The following is a 21,162-nucleotide window of genomic DNA, read 5'->3' as shown; positions in this document are numbered from 1 at the left end:
TGCAAACTTTATCTGCCTCTGTACAGGGGAACACCAGGGCCAAGAAGTGGAAGTGGTTGGGTGGGGGAGTGGGTGGAGGAGCATGTGGAGGACTTTTGGGATAGCAATGGAATTGTAAATTAAATAAATACCTAATTAAAAAAAAAGAACTAGGACATCCTGAGTTTTGTAGACAAATGGATGGAACTTGAAAATATCATCTTGAGTGAGGTAACTCAGACACAAATGGACATGCATGTTATGTACTTACTAATAAGTGGTTATTAGCCAAAAAAAAAAGTACAGAATATCCAAGATACAGTCCACAGAACTCAAAAAGTTGAACACACTGAAGGTCTCAAGTGAGGATGACTTAGTCCCACTTGGGAGGAATAAGAAAGCAATCACAAGTGGAGAGGGTGGGAGGGATGAGGGGGTAAAGTGGCGGGAAAGGGAAACATGATCTGGTATTGTGTGAAAACTGAAGCCCTGAGGGTCAGCAGAAAAAGTGGAAACAGACAATCTCGGGAGATAGGACATTAGGGGGCCATTTCAGAAGGAACCAGAGACCTGGGAGGTGAGAAACTCTTAAGACTCCAAGCGAGGTATCTTAGTTGAAATGTTAGTTAGGAGTGGGAACTTACAGATCTCACCTCCAGCAGAAAGACAGGACATCAAGTGAGGGATAGGGTTGCCATCCCACAGTCACAATTCTGACCTATAACTTTTCTGGTCTTAAAAAATTACAGGAATGGAGATGGAGAGGAGCATGAGAAAAAGAAAGTCCTGTGCCAGGCCCAAAGTGGGATCCAGATCAAGGGGAGTTCCCAAGCCCTGGCACTATTACTGAGGCTATGGAGCACTCATAAAAAGGAACTATCATGACTGCACTCCAAAAGACCCAACAAGCAGTGGATTCAGATGCAGATATCTGCACCCAACCAATGGACAGAAGCAGCTGACCCTGTTGTTGAATTAGGGAAGGCTGAAAGAAGCTAAGAAGAAGGTCGATCCTGTAGGAGGACCAGCAGTATCAATCTGGATCCTCAAGGTCTCTCAAACATTGGACCACCAAACAGACAGCATACACCAGCTTTTATGAGGCCCCTAACACACATACAATAGTGGACTGCCAGTTCTGTGGTCATTCAGAGCTGATGCACCATTATAACCTCAGGAGACTGGAGGCCCCAGGGAGTTTAGAGATCATGTGGAGTGGGGATATCCCCGTGGACACGGATGGGTGGGGAGGAGGTGTGGGATATGGAACAGTTGGAGGGTGGATGGGGGGCAGGAATAAAATATGGAGTGTAAAAAAGTTAATAAAATATAGGAAAACACAATAATTGTCATGATGTGTAATTAAATGGTGAATAATATTTAATAATAAGTCATCATCTGAAAAATTAAAGTCATGGTTCTCAAAAGCAGGGAATGTTTCAAAGTAGAGAATATTTGGGCTCTCTCTCTCTGTATGTGTGTGTGTGCATATATGTCTGTGTCTGTGCATGTGCACATTGTTTTTCTTAGTGGGAGAAGAAGGTTGTTGCTACTGAGACAAACTACTGTCATTCTGTTATGCCCTAATTGTGTGGGAAATCCAAGAGAACTCAGAAAGTGCAAAGTCCACTGCAAGTGGGCAAAGAAGTCTTTTTTATTGAAAATTAGTCTTGACTAGGATCGCAAACCCCCTATAGCATAGGTTCAGAGTGTTATCTCCAGCTCAGGTATTTTAGCACTTACATACAGAGCAGTTAGAAATTCTTTGAATGCAATTTTGTTTAGGTCAGTGCCAGCCCCGTGCCATCTTCAGCTCAAATCCTGCAGAGGGTTCCAAGGTCCCCAGAGGACTCTCTATGCTGCAGGAACCCTAGCAGACCCAGGAACTTGGAATCACTGGTGAGTGGAACTCAAGATCTGTTCCAAAGAATCCTGGAGGGTCTTGTGCCAACAGGAACAGGGAAAAAGGAACCCTGCCCAACTAGAGGCTGGGATTCCTTCTGGTGGCTCCAGCCCCATGCCATCTTGGGCACAAGCTTGACAGGTCCTAGCACACCCAGGATCTTGGGTTCACTGAGACCAGTCTATGCAGGAGAGCACGTGGGTGGCAGAAGCAACAGAGCTTCTTGGGCAGGGTCCCTTTGATTCTTCATCCTCAGCCAGGAGGCAGAGCTGAGACTCAGACACCTGGGCACCTTCCTAGCCAGAGGAGAGCTTGCTTGCAGAACTGCTCTGACCACTGGGACTCAGGAGAAGTTAGACTCCCAGGAGTGCTGACAGAGGCTAACAGAATCACAGGAGGAACAAGCTCCAGCCAGAGACAGCTAGAACATCTAACACCAGAGAATACCAGATGGCGAAAGGCAAACATAAGAATCTTACTAACAGAAACCAAGAACATTGGGCATCATCAGAACCCAGTATGCCCACCACAGCAAGTCCTTGGTATCCCAACACACCTGAAAAGCAAGATTCAGATATAAAATCATATCTCATGATGCTGGTAGAGGATTTTAAGAAGGGCATTAATAACTCACTTAAAGAAATAAAAGAGAACACTGCTAAAAAAGGTAGATGTCCTTAAAGAATTACAGGAAAACACTGCTAAACAGGTAGACGTCCTTAAAGAGGAAACACAAAAATCCCTTAAAGAATTACAGNAAAACACAACCAAACAGGTGATGGAATTGAACAAAACCATCCAAGANCTAAAAAGGGAAGNAGAAACNATAANGAAAACCCAAAGGGAGACAACTCTGGAGCTAGAAATCCTAGGAAAGAAATCAGGAACCATAGATGNGAGCATCAGCAACAGAATACAAGAGATGGAAGAGAGAATCTCAGGTGCAGAAGATTCCATAGAAAACATGGACACAACAATCAAAGAAAATGCAAAATGCATAAAGATCCTAACTCAAAACATCCAGGAAATCCAGGACACAATGAGAAGACCAAACCTAAGGATAATAGATATAGATGAGAATGAAGATTTTCAACTTAAAGGGCCACTAAATATCTCCAACAAAATTATAGAAGAAAACTTCCCTAACCTGAAGAAATAGATGCCTATGAACATGCAAAAAGCCTACAGAACTCCAAATAACTGGACCAGAAAAGAAATTCCTCCCGACACATAAATCAGAACAACAACTGCACTAAATAAAGATAAAATTTTAAAAGCAGTAAGAGAAAAAGGTCAAGTAACATGTAAAGGCAGACCTATTAGAATTACACCAGAATTCTCACCAGAGGCTATGAAAGCCAGAAGATCCTGGACAGATGTTATACAGACCATAAAAGAACACAAATGCTAGCCCAGGCTACTATAACCAGCAAAACTCTCAATTACCACAGGTGGAGAAACCAAGGTATTCCATGACAAAACCAAATTCACATAATATCTTTCCATGAATCCAGCTGTTCAAAGGATAATAAAGGGAAAACCCCAACACAAGGATGGAAATTATGCCATAGAAAAAGCAAGAAAGTAATCCTTCAACAAACTAAAAGAAGACAGCTGCAAGAACAGAAACCCAACTTTAACAACAAAAATAACAGGAAGCAACAATTATATCTTAATATAATTGTTAATATCTCTTAATATCAATCAACTCAATTCCCCAATAAAAAGACTTATACTAACAGACTAGCTATTTGAACAGGACCCAACATTTTGCTGCATACAGGAAACCCACCTCATGGACAAAGACAGACACTTCCTCAATGTAGAAGGCTGGAAAACAATTTTACAAGTAAATGATCCAAAGAAACAAGCTGGAGTAGCCATTCTAGTATCAAATAAAATCGACTTCCAACCCAAAGTTATCAAAAAAGACAAGGAGGGGCACTTTATGCTCATTGAAGTTAAAGTCTTTCAAGATGAACTCTCAATTCTGAATATCTTGGCTCCAAATGCAAGGGCATACACTTTCATTAAAGAAACTTTACTAAAGCTCAAAGCACACATTGCACCTCACACAATAATAGTGGGAGACTTCAACACCCCACTCTCACCAATGGACAGATCCTGGAAACAGAAACTAAACAGAGACACATATACACTAACAGAAGTTATGAGACAAATGGAATTAACAGATATCTACAGAATATTTTATCGTAAAACAAAAGGATATACCTTCTTCTCAGCACCTCATGGTACCTTCTCCCAAATTGGCCATATAATTGGTCATAAAACAGGCCTCAGCAGATACAAAAATATTGAAATTATCCCATGCATCCTATCACATCACCAAGGACTAAGGCTAATCTTCAATAACAACAAAAATAATAGAAAGCCAATATTCATGTGGAAGCTGAACAACACTCTACTCAGTGAAAACTTGGTCAAGGAAAAGCCTCGAAGATATGGGTACAGGGGAAAAATTTCCTGAACAGAACAGCAATGGCTTGTGCTGTAAGATTGATCCAGAAAATTAAATAACCCCATTAAAAATGGGGCTCAGAGCTAAATAAAGAATTCTCAACTGAGGAATTCCTAATGGCTGAGTAGTACCTGAAAAAATGTTCAACATCTTTAATCATCAGGGAAATGCAAATCAAAGCAACTCTGAGATTCCACTTCACACCAGTCAGAATGGCTAAGATGAAAAATTCAGGTGACAGTACATTCTGGCAAGGATGCGGAGAAAGAGGAGCACTCCTCCATTTTTGGTGGGGTTGCAAGCTTGTAGAAACACTCTGGAAATCAATCTGGCAGTTCATTAAAAAACTGGACATAGTACTACTGGAAGATCCAGCAATACCTCTCCTGGGCATATACCCAGAAGATGTTCCAACTGGTAATAAGAAGACATGATCCACTATGTTCATAGCAGCCTTATTTATAATAGCCAGAAGTTGGAAAGAACCCAGATGTCCCTCAACAGAGGAATGGATACAGAAAATGTGGTACATTTACATAATGGAGTACTACTCAGCTATTAAAAAGAATGAATTTATGAAATTCCTAGGCAAATGGATGAACCTGGAGGGCATCATCCTGAGTGAGGTAACACAATCACAAAGGAACTCACATTATTTGCACTCACTGATAGGTGGATATTGGCCCAGAAACTTGGAATACTCCAAATACTGTTTGCAAAACACATGAAACTCAGGAAGAAGGAACACCAAAGTGTGGATACTTCTTCCCTCCTTAGAATGGGGAGCAAAATACCCATGGAAGGAGTTTCAGATTCAAAGTTTGGAGCTGAGAGGGAAGGAAGGACCATCCAGAGACTGCCCCACCTGGCGATCCATACAGTGGTCAGCCACCAAACATAGACACTATTGCATATGCCAGCAGGATTTTGCTGACAGAACCTTGATATATCTGTCCCTTGTGAGGTGCCTGGCATATTCAGGAGTGGATGCTCACAGTCATCTATTGGATGGAGCGCAGGGCTCCAATGGAAGAGCTAGAGAGGGTACCCAGGGAGCTGAAGGGGTCTGTAATCCTATGGGAGGAACAGCAATATGAACTAACCAGTACCCCCCGAGCTCGTGTCTCTGGCTGCATGTGTAGCAGAAGATGACCTAGTCGGCCATCATTGGGAAGAGAGGCCCCTTGGCCTTGTAAACTTTATATGCCCCAGTACAGGGGAATGTCAGGGCCAAGAAGTGGGAGTGAGTGGGTAGGGGAGCAGTGAGTGGGGAGGGAATAGGCGATTTTGGGGATAGCATTTGAAATGTAAATGAAGAAAATATGTAATAAAAATGTTTTAAAAAATGACTTCAAACCCTTGAATAAACCACATTTGAAACTGTGAAAACAAAATCTCAAAAAGAAAAAAAATTCTTTGAATTCTTAGGGTGAAGGGGAGGGAAGGCAGGTTAGGTAAGTCATAACTTAGACAGGAAACCATTTTGTAGGGTGGAATTGCAAGCCTGGAAAGGGGATTAAAGACTGTCTTTTGTGGGGCAATCAGAAACTAGTTCCATAGCCAGCCATACCTGTCTGTGTCCTCTGATTACCTATTTTCTAAGAGTTAAGCGTGGGACCCTAATCTTTCTTCAAGGGCAAGCACCAGCTGCACCTGGTTATCTAAGAGAGAGTTGGCCTTGGTGCTAAGGAAGTTGAAGAGTTTTGTCATTTGTCTTACTCTGGCTGGCACCAGAGGCTCTTTGAGTCCTCTCAGAGTGGTCAGAGAGGTAGAAAGAACCCTTGCAGTTTGTTGCAAGGTGGAGGGGAGGGGAGCAGAGCTTCTGGGGAAAATGCAGAGGCAAGCTGTGGGAGCAAGCCACACTATTCCTGCCAGGGGAAGAGCCTAAAAGCTAAGGGGGACTTCTGCAGGAGAGTGCAGAAACAAATCACCTGAATATCTTTATGCAAGTAAAAATTGCTTGCATTATTGTGAAAAAATACTACAGACCTTTACAAGAAAAAAGGAGAGCAAAATGTTGGAAGTACTGAGAAAAAAAACCAACAATAAAACAACAACAACAATAACAAGACAAAAAAACCATTGATAGTAGTTGTGTACTAGAAATTCAGAAAAAAAAATAACAATATTTAATGGCAAAAATATAAGTGCTTCTTCATGTATGTGAGTGGAAGAGTTAAAGCTTGTCTCTAAGTAAAAAGCCAATTGTTCTCTAACTTTAAAACTTACATGCAGAGGTTTAAATATATTATTTAGAGATATGAAGGCAAATACCATTTCAAACAACTAACAGTGGTGAATATAATTGGTACATTATGGTGCAGAGTAAGGAAGAACAGTTAAGGGTATGCTGTTTTTATGTAATAATAGATTAGTAGTACTTGAATTTTAAAGCCATATTAATTAAATTGTTTGTAATAAAACTAATAGAAAACATTAAAATATCAGGAAGAATAACAATATGAGTTACCAAGATAAATTTCTTGCTTCAAAGAAACAAAAATGTAAGCATTTTTGGCTAGGTTAAAACACCTTATAAATTAGATAAATTATTGTTTTATTCTTGTTTTCTAACCTGATTATTAGACAAATCACTTAGCTCTGCTTACATGTCTAATTTGATCATACTGTCTATCCAGTGTCCATTACAGAGCCTAAGGAAGTAAACTAGTAAACGTTGAGTAAGCTTTTCTTTGAGAGAAACAAATGCCCTCTCCTCCTGGACAAGGCACTATTCACAGACTGATGTAACTGTTTGACCCAAGTCTAGTTGGGTGAATCTTGAGTTTACTTACCTTGCTGAGAAAAGATGGTTGAGAGTTACAGGAGCATAAATGACCCCACAACAATAGCACCTCTAAAATTTTTGTCTATGACTCTGTAGGTGCATAGATGGATCCTCCTCTTCAGTTAATTTTCCACTCTATCGCATCTAGTCCTTCCTAAGACCATGAGACAGTGTGCAACTGGAGAAGAATAGAATACTACAGGCTGGAAGTTAGGTGCAGGATGGAGTGGCTGGAATCTCAGGGGGGAGTATAGTTATTATTCTCACAGCCCTCTCCTATGAGGAATGTCAGAAGACCTGATCTCAAGAGTCTCTCTGTGTAGTCACAGTGACTCTGAGGAAGACGATAGCAGTTGCTACATTTTGAAGACAGCTTTCTGCAATGGTTCAATAAGTGTCTTAACTGAGTATATAAATTTTACATTTTTTCTATATAAAATACACTCATAAACAAATAAAAATGTGTTGATACCGATCAAAAATAAACTATCTGAACAATTTAAATAAATGAATACATGCCTAATTATAGTAAAGAATATCTATATTCATGTGTAACCAAAAACTTTAAAAGTTTATTATAGGCTAAAATTAATGTTAATCAATTCGAAAAAAATTTAAAACAGTATATTATGGAAACAATCACTTTGAAATTCCATAGAGTAAGTCACATAAATTTTAGGGAAGGCCATTTAACAATAGTTATCAAACCACTAATGTGCATTTATTGTAAAGTTAGTAATTCTACTTTGTAAATATGAATTAACGCAAAGTATTTGCAATATTTATAGGCATGAATGTTTAGGATATCTGAGAAAGTGACAAAATTATAGATGAACATATTAGGGTATAATTATATTGCAGTGCATTTTAGATATATATTTACATGAACAAGTTTATAATGTATTAGGAGAAAAACAAATGAAAAATATGTATTACTATGTGTGAAATATACATATATGTGTATTTATTGGAAAATATGTGTGAATTACTGAATACATAAATCTCAAAATGTGTAAAAATATATGGAAAATATTTATAGTAATACAGGTGATGACAATTTTCTCTACACATTCATAGATATTTCCAATTCATTTATTTTAACATAAAAAGGATTCTTGTGTAATTCTTTCCTACATTAACTATTTTGAAATATTTAAATATCTATTTTCCCTTGGAGGCCCATAGTGGTGGTATGAATAAGAATTGTCATCATACGCTCACATTTTGGGTATGTTGTCTTCAGTTGTTTGAACTGTTTCAGGAAAGATTACGAAATATGGCCTTGTATAAAGGGGTGTGTCACTGGGGTGTGGCCTTCGAGGGTTCAAAGACTCATCCCATCCCAGTTTGTAGTCTCTCTCTACTTTGTGCTTGTGGAACAGAATGTGAGCTCTTGGCTACTTCTCCAGCACCATTGGTGCTATGTTCCTTACCATGATGGCCATGAACTCTTAACCCCCTGCCTCAAATTAATCATTTCCTTTTCTAAAATTCTTTGGTCATGGTTTCATATCAAAGCAATTGAAATGTAACTAAGATATCAACCTCTAAATTTGTAGACTGAGGACCTCTTAGTTTTCAGTTAAGTTATGCTGAACAACTTGAACCCAAAGATAGTTATGCTCAGCCCCTGCATCATGATATCCAGATTTCTCTCTGCTACTAGAGGGCCTGGTGAAAGAGATTTGGAAAATGTTTTATGATACTGACAGTCCACATATTCAGCAGCAAAATTAGTGCTCTGATTCCAGAAACAATATTTTCATTTTTTTAATGCTGTTTCTTCTTAGACATCACCCACCATAGAAAGTGCTTTTTTGAGAACTGTGCTAAGGCACTAATGATCACACTGTGCATTTTAAATACATACTTTCTCTGTGTCCTTATACTTTTCTACATGATTATATCAAGAAGTATTCACTTGTGTCAAGTTATGTTCACATTATACTCACACTTAAAGCTTAAAGAACACTGAGTAAGCAGGTGTACAAATGTATGGAAAACCAAATACATACGTCTACATATTTAAATTTCTTAGAATGCTAGACTCAGAGATAATGCATTCTTATATGATTTTTCTTCTCTTTGACAAAGATTATATATAAAACTATGCTTTTGTGTAAATGAATTAAGTAGCATATGAAAGATAATTGATTTTAATCAATCCTTGTACCACTGGACACGTAGTTGCTGATATGGCAACATATGGGCAAATTATAGAATAAAGACACAAAAATTTATGAATTATATTTGAAAATATATAAAAAACATTTTTTTAAAAAGAGGTCCATTCCCCTAGTTTTGTCTGGTTTGTTATCAGTGTTCTTTCTGGACCCTACACTATTCTAGTTCCTTATAATAAATGCATGTTGTCCTTAATGATGTAAGTAACCATATTCTTGGAGTAGCAGGGATTTCCTTAGTTTAAGAAATCAAATATTCATGCCCCTCATGCAGGAAGTAGTTTTTTTTTTGTTCAATGATGTAGAATACTTTGAAGTATTAACAAGACAGAAATTTAAAACGCTTATTTCAGTGAGATTGTGTCTAACAATCACGGGGGTCACTTGTTAAATAATTAAATCAAGTACTTATTTCCTTTTCTATGACAACACATAAATGGTCTGACATTTGCTTTATTGCACTCACTGAATTTGTACCTCCATGTTTTTTAAATATCTATTCATAAATAAAAATTGCAGTTGATGTGAAGTCAAAACTTCAACTTGAAGGGACTGTACACTTTGCTGCTTGGAAATAGGGTATCAGTTCATGCTAACAGTTTACAATAATCTGTGGAGTCTTTTCTGAGTGGCTGGTGAGTTTCTAAATACCTGTCCACACATGTCTGGCTGCAGATGAGCCTTACTTTTATTTTATTTTATTTTAAGATTTATTTATTTATTATATGTAAGTACACTGTAGTTGTCTTCAGACACTCCAGAAGAGGGAATCAGATCTCGTTACGGATGGTTGTGAGCCACCATGTGGTTGCTGGGATTTGAACTCCGGACCTTTGGAAGAGCAGTCGGGTGCTTTTACCTACTGAGCCATCTCACCAGCCCCGAGCCTTACTTTTAAAAACAGCTAAAGTTCAGCTTTGAAGAACTTTATATACTTTATTCTTACATGCTGCAGATATCTACATTTAGTTTTATTTGTCATAGATTAAATCTGATAGCTTCATGTAAATTCTTCTACACACATTATATGTACAAAAATATATTCTAAGAGTTTATTTTATTTAAAAATAACTAAGACAGCTCTTATTATATTCTAAATATATGAATAAGAGAGCAAATTGCACTTAGATAATGATAATATAAGTAATATCAGTTTAATTTATACTTAAGTTATGTAAAAACATTTTTACAGTAAGAAAACTTATGGTTCACAGACATTAAACAATGTCTCTGCATAAGTCTGCTGTAGCTGTTACAACAAAATCCAACATCGTCTATGTGGTGACAAAAATAAAAGAAATGTATATTTTAACATTCTAGAGGAAAGGTGTTCAGGATGGCATTTCCAGCTGATCTCTTTGTGGTGAAATTTGTCATCCTAGATTGCACACAGCTGAATATTCTGGGTTGATTTTACAGATTCTGGTGTGGTGATTTGTAGAGAGAGAAATCAGGATGAAACACTGGTATTTCTAGTTACAGGATTCTGAGCAAGTGTGGTTAGAGCTCAAGTCTCATGACATATTTAACCTTTTTCACTTTCTTAGCAATTCCATTTCCAAATGTAGCCATTCTCAGGGTTAGAGTTTTCATTATAAGTTTTGGTAAGAATCACACATTCAGTCCATATCAGTCTCTCAGATCAATTCAGCTGGTATATTATAGGCTCATGATTGAAACCATGCAAGCCTTTATGGGCACAGCTTTTTATGTTTTGTTTTGTTTTGTTTGTTTTTTTGTTTTGTTTTGTTTTGTTTTGTTTGTTTTTTGTTTTGTTTTTTTTGAGACAAGGTTCCTCTGTGTAGCCCGGGCTGTGCTGGAACTCACTCTGTAGATCAGGCTGGCTTCGAACTCAGAAATTCACCTGCCTCTGCTTCCCAAGTGCTGGGATTAAAGGTGTGTGCCACCATGCCCGGCTATGGGCACAGCATTTAAACATTCTCATGCAACTTTTACTGATTTCCTTCTTCTTAGTTTCCAATACCTATTGCTCAGTCAGTGCAAAGATCAAGAAAACACTAGCACACAAAAATTATGTTTCTTTCTAGTTTACATTAACTAATGATGAGCTTGTATTAATTAATTCAGATTTCAAACTTTCTCCATTTTTTTATTCATTAACATAGTCACAAAGTGCTTTAATCAGCATCTATAGTTAGAAAGATGACTCAGAGAGATGGCTTCATAGTGAAGAGTAACATATACCCATGATCTCAGTACTTAGGAGGCTGAGGCAGAAATCTAAGGCCACTATGGGCAGGAAAATAAAACCCTGTCTTAAATGCTCATGCAAGCTCTTTATTAAATATTTCTGTGACTTAAATTATTTTCTTAGACTTATGAAAGACTAGAAATGCATAAACTGCCTAACTGTCGAGGAAGGAAGTCCCAGGGTTTGTGAATTTAGGAACAGAAGATATGCTGTATCATCCAACATTGAGATACTAAGAAGGCTTAGACAAAGTGGTCTTAAAACTTAATTTTGTGCAGCCTGCTTCCTTAGGGGCAATCTCCGTGTTCTTGCTGCTTGTAGCCCCACTTCCATCAGACCTGAGACCCCTGAATCATAGAAGTATGCTTCCTTTTGCCCATCCATATTCCCTGCTGTCTGAATCCTCTGGACCATGTGAACCTGCCCCAAGCAGCCTGCTACACCAGGAAGACAGCCATTCTTCTGCTACCTCTTGGGAGACCTTTGTCAGACCTTAGGCTCCTGAACCATACAGAACTGCAAGCCAAGAACCATATAGGCCAAGGAGGCCAGTCCCACAAGGAGAACCAATGTTTACTCCCCCCTCCTCCCCAATATCTACTATAAGAATATCTAGGGACCAAAACCATGCAGATGGCTAAAGGCCCTCAAAAGAACCCAATCAAAAATAGTCAAGGCAATATGAAACCTCTAAAGCACAGTTATACCACTACAGAAAGCCTTGGATATCCTAACAAACTAAAACACACACACACACACACACAAAGTATCTTAAATCAAAACTTATAAAGATAATAGAGGCCTTTAAAGAGTAACGTAATAAATCTCTTAAAGAAATATAAGAAAATACAATCAAACAGATAGAGGTCTTTAAAGAGGATATGCATCCTTTAAAGATGTACAGAAAAAGACAATTAAACATGTGGAGGAAAAAAACTGTGCAAGAGCTGAAAGGGGAAATAGAAGCAATAAATAAATCACCAACAGAAAATCCTGGAGATGTAAAACCTTGAGAGGAGAACATGAACACGAGATAAAAGATCACCAACAGAATACAGCAATGGAGAAGAGAATCTCAGGCACAGAAGAGATAATAAAAGAAATCAACCTCTTCCACTCCTCAGAGACAGTCTGTATCCCAGGAGGTCTGCCATAACCAGGGACACAGGTGACACCACTTCTCCACCACCTGCCCCAGTTGGGACCCACATGAAGCCCAGCAAACATGGGAACTATTTGCTATGCCAGAGACACATCTCTTTTCCAGTATACAACTCTACCCAGGGCAGACTGCATGCTCCTGACCCCTTCCCACTCCTCAGAGCCTTCTGTCTACCAGAAGGTTCTGCTGTAACCAGGAACACAGCCTTCCTGTATCCCAGAAAATCTGCTGTAACCAGAGACACAGGAGGCATACTGAACCAGAGACAGCACAATCTGCCACCCAGGAGTCCTGCTCTAACCAATGTCACAGAGCTTTATCTGTCTATGAGAAGGGACAGGCTTTAGTCAGAGACAATCAGACCAGTTAACACTAGAGATAACAAGATGGCAAGAGGCATTCACAAGAATATAATATATTATATTCAACAGAAGCCAGTGTAATTTGGCACCATCAGAACTCAGTTCACCCACTACAGCAAGCCCTAGATACCCTAAAGTACCTGAAAAGCAACATTCTGATCTAGAATCGTATCTTATGAATAACAGAGGGATTTAAGGATGACATAAGTAGCTGCTTTTAAAGAATACAGGAGAACATAGACAAAGAGGTAGAAGTGGAAACAAATAAATCTTTTAAAGAAAAGGAGTAAGGTCTTTCCTTGAGTCTCTGCTCCACACTTTGTCTCTGTATCTCTTCCCATGGGTATTTTGTTGCCCCTTCTAAGAAGGACTGAAGCATTCATGCTTTGATCTTACTTCTTCTTGAGCTTCATTTGGTCTGTGAATTATATCTCAGGTATTCTGAGCTTTTGGGATAATATCCATTTTTCAGTGAGTGTATACTATGTGTGTTCTTTTGTGATTGGGTTACCTCACTCAGAATGATATTTTCTAGTTCCATTCTAGTTGTCTAAGAATTTCATGAATTCAATGTTTTTAGTAGCTGAGTAGTATTCCATTGTGTAAATGTATCATATATACTGTATCCATTCTTCTGTTGAGGGACATCTGGGTTCTTTTCAGCTTCTGACTATTATAAATAAGGCTCCTATGAACCTAGTGGAGCATGTATCCTTATTACATGTTGGAGCATCTTCTGGATATATGCCTAGGAATGTTATAGCTAGGTCCTCCTGTAGTACAATGTCCAATTTTCTGAGAAACTGCCAAACTGATTCCCAGAGTGGTTAAACCATCTTGCCATCCCACCAGCAGTGGAGGAGAGTTCCTTTTTCTCCTCATCCTCACCAGCATCTGCTGTTACCTGAGTTTTTGATCTTAGCCATTCTGACTGATGTGAGGTAGAATCTCAGTGTTCTTTTGACTTGCATTTCCCTGATGACTAAGGATGTTGAACATTTCTATAGATGCTTCTTAGCCATTTGATATTCCTCAGTTGAGAATTCTCAATTTAGCTCTGTACCCCATTTTTCATAGGGTTATTTATTTCTTTGCAGTCTAACTTCTTGAGTTCTTTGTGTATATTGAATATTAGCCCTCTATCAGATGTAGAGTTGGTAAAGATCTTTTCCCAATCTGTTGGTTACTGTTTTGTCCCATTGATAGTGTCCTTTGCCTCACAGAAGCTTTGTAGTTTTATGAGGTCCCATTTGTCAATTCTTGATCTTAGAGCATACACTATTGGTGTTCTGTTGGGGAAATTTTCCCCTTTGCCCATGTGCTAGAGGCTCTTCCCCATTTTCTTTTCTATTAGTTTCAGTGTATCTGGTTTTATGTGGAGGTCTTTGATGCACTTGGACTTGAGCTTTGTACAAGGAGATAAGAATGGATCCATTTGCATTCTTCTGCATGTTAACTGTCAGTTGAACCAGTATCTGTTGTTGAAAATGCTATCTTTTTTTTTTTCACTGAATGGTTTTAATTCCTTTGTCAAAGATTGGGGGTCCATCCCATATACAGTCACCAAATCCAGACACTATTGTGGATTCCAACAAGTGCTTGCTGACAGGAACCTGATATAGCTGTCTCCTGAGAGGCTCTGCTAGTGCCTGACAAATACAGAGTTGGATGCTCTCAGCCAACCATGGAATAAATCCAAGGTCTCCAGTTTGCAACTGCATGTGGGAGCAGAGCATGTGATCTGGATCTCCACTAACTCATCCCACACCCAGAGATAGCTTGACGCTCAGGAGTTCTGACATACCTAGGATCACAGGCTCACAGGAGGGACAAGACCCAGTCAGAAACAGCAAAGCCAGTGAATACCAGAGATAACCAGATGATGAGAGGCAAGCCCAAGAACACAAGAGAAACCAATTCCACTTGACACAATCAGAAACCAGTTCTCCAACCACAGCAAGCCAAACATCTATAAAGCAAGATTCAGATATAAATCCCACTTCATGATGATAGAGAAGTTTCAGAAGGACATAAATAACTCTCTTAAAGAAATACAGGAAAACACAGGTAAACAAGTAGAAGCTGTTAAAGAAGAAACACATAAATCCTTTAAAGAAATACAGGAAAACATAATCAAATGGGTAAAAGAATTGAACAAAATATTTCAGGATTCAAAAATGAAATAGAAACATTAAAGAAAACACAAAGGGAGACAACCCTGGAGATGAAAGAAACAAATAAACAAACGAAAACTAGGAAAGATAGTCATAGTCACAGATGCAAACATCAACAGAACACAGAAGACAGAAGGATCTAAGAGGAGTAGATAGCAGGAAATAATCAAACTCAGGGGTGAAATCAACAAACTCAAAAGAAAGAACAATACAAAGAAACAACAAAACGAAAAGCTGACTCTTTGAGAAATCAACAAGATAGACAAACCCCTAGCAAAACTAAGGAAATGGCACAGAAAGGGTATCCAAATTAACAAAATCATAAATTAAAAGGGAGACATAACAACAAAAACTGAGGAAATTTAAAAAAAAATTATCAATTCTTACTACAAAAGCCTATACTCAACAAGTGAAAATCGACATTAAATGATTTTCTAGAAACAAAAGTTAAATAAAGATCACATAAACTATCTAAATTGTCCTATAACCCCTAAGGAAATAGAAGCACACATTAAAAGTCTCCTCACCACCACCACCAACACACACACACACACACACACACACACACACACACACACACACACACACACACAAACACACACACACAAAAGAAAAAGAAAAGGCTAGGGTCAGATGGTTTTAGCACAGAATTCTATCAGACCTTCAAAGGAGACTTAATAACAACACTTCTTAAACTATCCCACAAAATAGAATCAGAAGGAATTCTACATAATTTGTTGTATGAAGCCACAGTTACACTGATACATAAACCACACAAAGACCCAACAGATAAAGAGAACCTCAGATCAATTTCCCTAATGAATATTGATGTAAAAATAATCAATAAAATTCTTACAAACTGAATCCAACAACACATCAAAATGATCCTTCAACATTATCGAGTAGGACTCATTCCAGGGATGCAGGGATGACTCAATACTTGCAAATCCATCAATGTAATCCAGGATATTAACAAACTCAAAGAAAAAAACCACACATGATCATTTCATTATATGCTTAAAAAGCCTTTGACAAAGTAAAACATCCATTCATGCTAAAATTCTTGGAGGGCTGAGGAAATCAAGGTCCATACCTAAACACATTAAAAGTAATATTCAACAAACTTAATAGACAACATCAAACATTATTGAGATCAACTTGAAGCAATCCAACTAAAATCAGTGACAATACAGGGCTTTCTACTCTCTGTGTATCTATTCAATATACCTCTTGAAGTTCTAACCAGTGGAACTAGACAACAAATGAAGATCAAAAGGATACAAATTGGAAAGAAGTCAAGATATCACTATTTGTAGATGATATGAAAGTATACATAAGTAACTCCAAAAGTTCTACCAGAGAAATCTTATAGCTGATTAACAATTTTAACAGAGTGGCTGAATATAAATGTACCTCGAACAAATCAGTAGCTTTCCTCTACTCAAACAGTAAATGGAATGAGAAAGAAATTAGGGAAATGACACCCTGCACAATAGTTACAAATAAGATAAAATACCTTGGTGTGACTCTAGTAAAGCAAGTGAAAGATCTGTATGACAAGAACTTCAATTCTCTGAAGAAAGGTATTGAAAAAGACCTCAAAAGATAAAAAGACCTCCAATGTTCATGGATCATCTGGATTAACATAGAAAAATGGTCATCTTACCAAAAACAATTACAGATTCAATGCAATCACCATTAAAATTCCAACTCAATCCTTCACAGGGAAGAAAGCAATCACAGTTGGGGAGGGTAGGAGGGATGGGGGAAGAGAAGGGGAAAGTGGGGAGAGAGGGAAACCTGATCTGGTATTGTGTGAGGTAAAATGACTGAAGCCCTAAGGGCCAGCTGAAAAAATTGAAACAGCAACCTAAGGAGATAGGAGTTTGGGGGGGACTCTTCAGAATGAACCAGAGATCTGGGAAGTGAGAAACTCTCAGGACTCAATGTGATTGCTTTCTTCTCCCTCCCGAGTGGGACTGAGTCATCCTCACTTGGGACCTTCAGCTTGTTGTACTTTTTGAGTTTTGTGGACTGTATCTTAGGAATTCTGTACTTTTTTGTGGATAGTATCTACTTATTAGTGAGTACATTAGCATGAGTGAGTATCTACTTATTAGTGAGTACATTAGCATGTCCATTTGGGTCTGAGTTACCTCACTCAGGATGATATTTTCTAGTTCCATCCATTTGTCTGCAAATCTCAGAATATTCTAGTCCTTAACAGCTGAGTAGTAAGGTTGAGTTTCAGGGTCATTTTGATTTCCATTTCTGATCACTAAGGACTTTGAACATTTCTTTAGATGCTTCTTAGCCATTCAATATTCCTCTATTGTGAATTCTCTGTTTAGACCTATAACCCATTTTTTTTTAATTGGGTTAATTGGATTTTTTGGTGGTTAGCTTCTTGAGTTCTTTCTAAATTTTGGATATTAGCCCTCTATCAGATGTGGGGCTAGTAAAAATTTTTTGCCAAACTGTTGGTTGCCGATTTGTCTTATTGATTATATCCTTTGCCTTACAGAAGCTTTCCAGTTTTATGAGGCCCCATTTATTAATTGTCGACCTTAGAGCCTGAGCCATTAGAGTTCTGTTTAGGAAATTTCTCCCTGTGCCAATGAGTTCAAGGCTCTTTCCCACTTTCTCTTCTATTAGATACAGTGTATCTGGTTCTATGTTGAGGTCCTTGACCCAATTGAACTTGAGGTAAAAAAATATGGGTCTATTTTCATTTTTCTACACACAGCCAGTTAGATCAGTACCATTTATTGAAGATGGTTTCTTTTTTCCATAGTATATTTTTGGAATCTTTATCAAATATCAAGTGTCTGTAAGTGTGTGATTTTATTTCTCAGTTTTCAATTCTAATCCATTGATCAACTTGTCTGTCTCTGTACCAATTCCATGCATTTTTTCACTATTGCTCTGTAGTAAAGTTTGAGGTCAGGGATAGAGAAACCCCCAGCTCTTCTTTTATTGCTAAGAATTGTTTTCACTATTGTGGGTTTTCTGTCTTTTCAGGTGAATAGATATGGGGAGAATGGACATCTTTGTCTTGTTCCCAATTTCAGTGGGATTGCTTCAAGTATGTCTCCATTTTATTTGATATTTGTTGTTGGTTTGCAGTCAATTGTTTTTATTATGTTTAGATATGGAAAGTGAATTCCTGATCTCTCTAATACTTTTAAAGTGAAGGGGTGTTGTATTTTGTCAAATGTATTTTCTGTATCTAAGTAGATAATCATGTAATATTTTTTCTTTGAGCTTATTTATATAGTGAATTAAGTTAATGTATTTTCAAGTATTAAGCCAACCTTGCATCGTGGGATGAAGCCTACTTGAGTATGGTGAATCATGGCTTTGATCTGTTCTTGGGTTCAATTTATAAGAATTTTACTGAGTACTTTTGCATTGATATTCATAAGCAAAATTGGTCTGAAGTTCTCTTTTTTGTTTGGGTCCTTGTGTGGTTTAGGTATCAAAGTAAATGTGGCTTCATAGAACGAGTAAGGTAGTGTTCCTTCTTTTACTGTTTTATGGAATAGTTTGAGGAAAATTAGTATCAGGTCTGCTTTGAAAGTCTGGTAGAATTCTGCACTAAATCAATCTAGCCATGGGCTTTATTGGGTTGTGAGATTTTAAATTACTTCTCTTTCGTTATGTGACATGGGTCTTTTAGATAGTTTACCTGTTCTTGATTTAACTTTGGTATGTGGTATCTGTCTAGAAGACCATCCATTTCATCTAGATTTTCCAGTTTTGTTGAGTATAGGCTTTTATAGTAGGTTCTGGTGATTTTTTTTTTTTAATTTTCTCTGTTTCTGTTGTTATGTATTCCTTATGATTTCTGATTTTGTTAATTTGGATACTGCCTCTGGTCTCTATAGTTAGTTTGACTAGGGGTTTATCTTCTTGTTTGTTTTCTCAAAGAACCAGCTTCTAGTTTTGTTGATTTTTTTTATTGTTTCCTTTGTTTCTATTTGGTCGATTTCAGTCCTGAGTTTGGCTATTTCCTGACTTCTATTCCTCTTGTGTGAGTTTGCTTCTTTTTGTACTAGAGCTCTTAAGTTTTTGGTTAAGTTGTTACTGTAAAATCTCTCCAGTTTCTTTTTTTTCTTTTCTTATTTTTTTGTTTGTTTTTTTGTTTTTTTTTTTTGTTTTTTGTTTTTTTTTTTGTTTTTGAGACAGGGTTCCACTGTATTGCCCTGGCTGTCCTGGAACTCACTTTGTAGTCCAGAATGGCCTCACTCAGAAATCTGCCTGGCTCTGCCTCCCGAGTGCTGGGATTAAAGGCTTGCACCACCATGCCCGGCTCTCTCCAGTTTCTTTATCAGAGAACTTAGTGCTATGAACTTTCCTCATAACACTGCTTTCATTGTATCCCATAAGTTTAGGTATGATGTGTCAACATTTTCATAAATTCCAGGAAGACTTTAATTTCTTTCTTTATTTCTTCCATGAACAAGTTATCATTGAGTAATGAGTTGCTCAGTTTTCATGTACATGTGAGGTTTCTGTTGTTTTTGCTGTTTTAGAAGACCAGCCTTAGGCCATGATAATCTGATAGGATGCATTGTATTATTTCAAACTTCTTGTATTGGTTGATGGTTATTCTGGAACCGATTATATAGTCAAATTTGGAAAAGGTACCACGAGGTGCTGAGAATAAGGTGTATTCTTTTATTTTAGGTGGAAATGTTCTGTAGATAACTGTTAAATCTTTTTGGTTCATAACCTTTCTCAGTTTCATTGTGTGTTTGTTTAGTTTCTGTTTCAGTGATCTCTCAATTGGTGAGAGTGGGTTGTGAAGTCTCCCACTATTATTGAGTAGGGTTCAATGTGTGTTTTGAACGTTAGTAAAGTTTCTTTTATAAGTGTGGGTACTTTTGCATTTGGGGCATAGATGTTCAGAATTGTGACTTTCTATTTGTGGATTTTCCCCTTGATGAACATAGAGTGAACATCTTCATCATGCATGAAAACTTTAGGTTGAAAGTCTATTTTATTTGATATTAGGATTGCAACTCCTGCTTGGTTCATGAAAATATTTGCTTGAAAGAACATTTTCTTTCCTTTTAGTCTGAGGTAGTGTCTGTCTTTGTTATTGAGGTGTGTTTCTTATATAGAGCTAACTGCTAGATCTTGTTTGCATATCTAGTCTTAAGACATTTTTTAGGTGTGGTGAGTCCATTTATATTGAGAGATACTAAAGGCAGATGACTGTTGGTCCCTGATATGTTTGTTTTTGAAGGTGGCTTTATGGGATTGTGGTTCTCTCCTTTTGGCTTTGTTGTGAGGTGTTTAATATCGTTTCTTTGGTGTATCTGCTTCCTTGTGTTGGAATTTTCCTTCTAAAAACATCCTTAGGGATGGATTGGTGGATGAATTCTGTTTTGTCCTGGAATACTTTGGTTTCTCCATCTATTTTGATTGAGAGTTTTGCTGAGTATAGTAACCTGGACAGGGACTTTTTTTTCTCTCTTAGAGTCTGCATGACCTCTTACCAGCCTTTTCTGGCTTTCATAGTTTCTGTTGAGAAGTCTGGTGTAATTTTGGTAAGTCTACTTTTTTATGTTACTTGTCCCTTTTCCTTTGCAGCCTTTAATATTTTTTTGTTCTATGCATTTACTGTTTGATTATTATGTGACAAGAGGATTTTATATTTTAGTCCCATTTACTTGGTGTTCTTGTACCTTTATGGCCATCTCATTCTCTAGGTTGTGGAAGGTTTTTGCTTTTTTGTTTTTTTCCCTATGATATTTTTGAAGATATTTTCAGGTCCTTTCAGCTGAGAACCTTCCTTCTCTATTCTAATTATTCTTAGACTTGGTATTTTCATTGTGTCCTGAATTTTTTGGATGCTTTTGGTTAGAAGTAATTTATGTTTTGAATTTTCTTTGACAGTGATGTCTATTTCTTC

Source organism: Mus caroli, chromosome 11, assembly GCF_900094665.2.
Source record: "Mus caroli chromosome 11, CAROLI_EIJ_v1.1, whole genome shotgun sequence".
NCBI classification, from domain to species: Eukaryota; Metazoa; Chordata; class Mammalia; order Rodentia; family Muridae; genus Mus; species Mus caroli.
Note: the sequence above shows the minus strand (reverse complement) of the source record.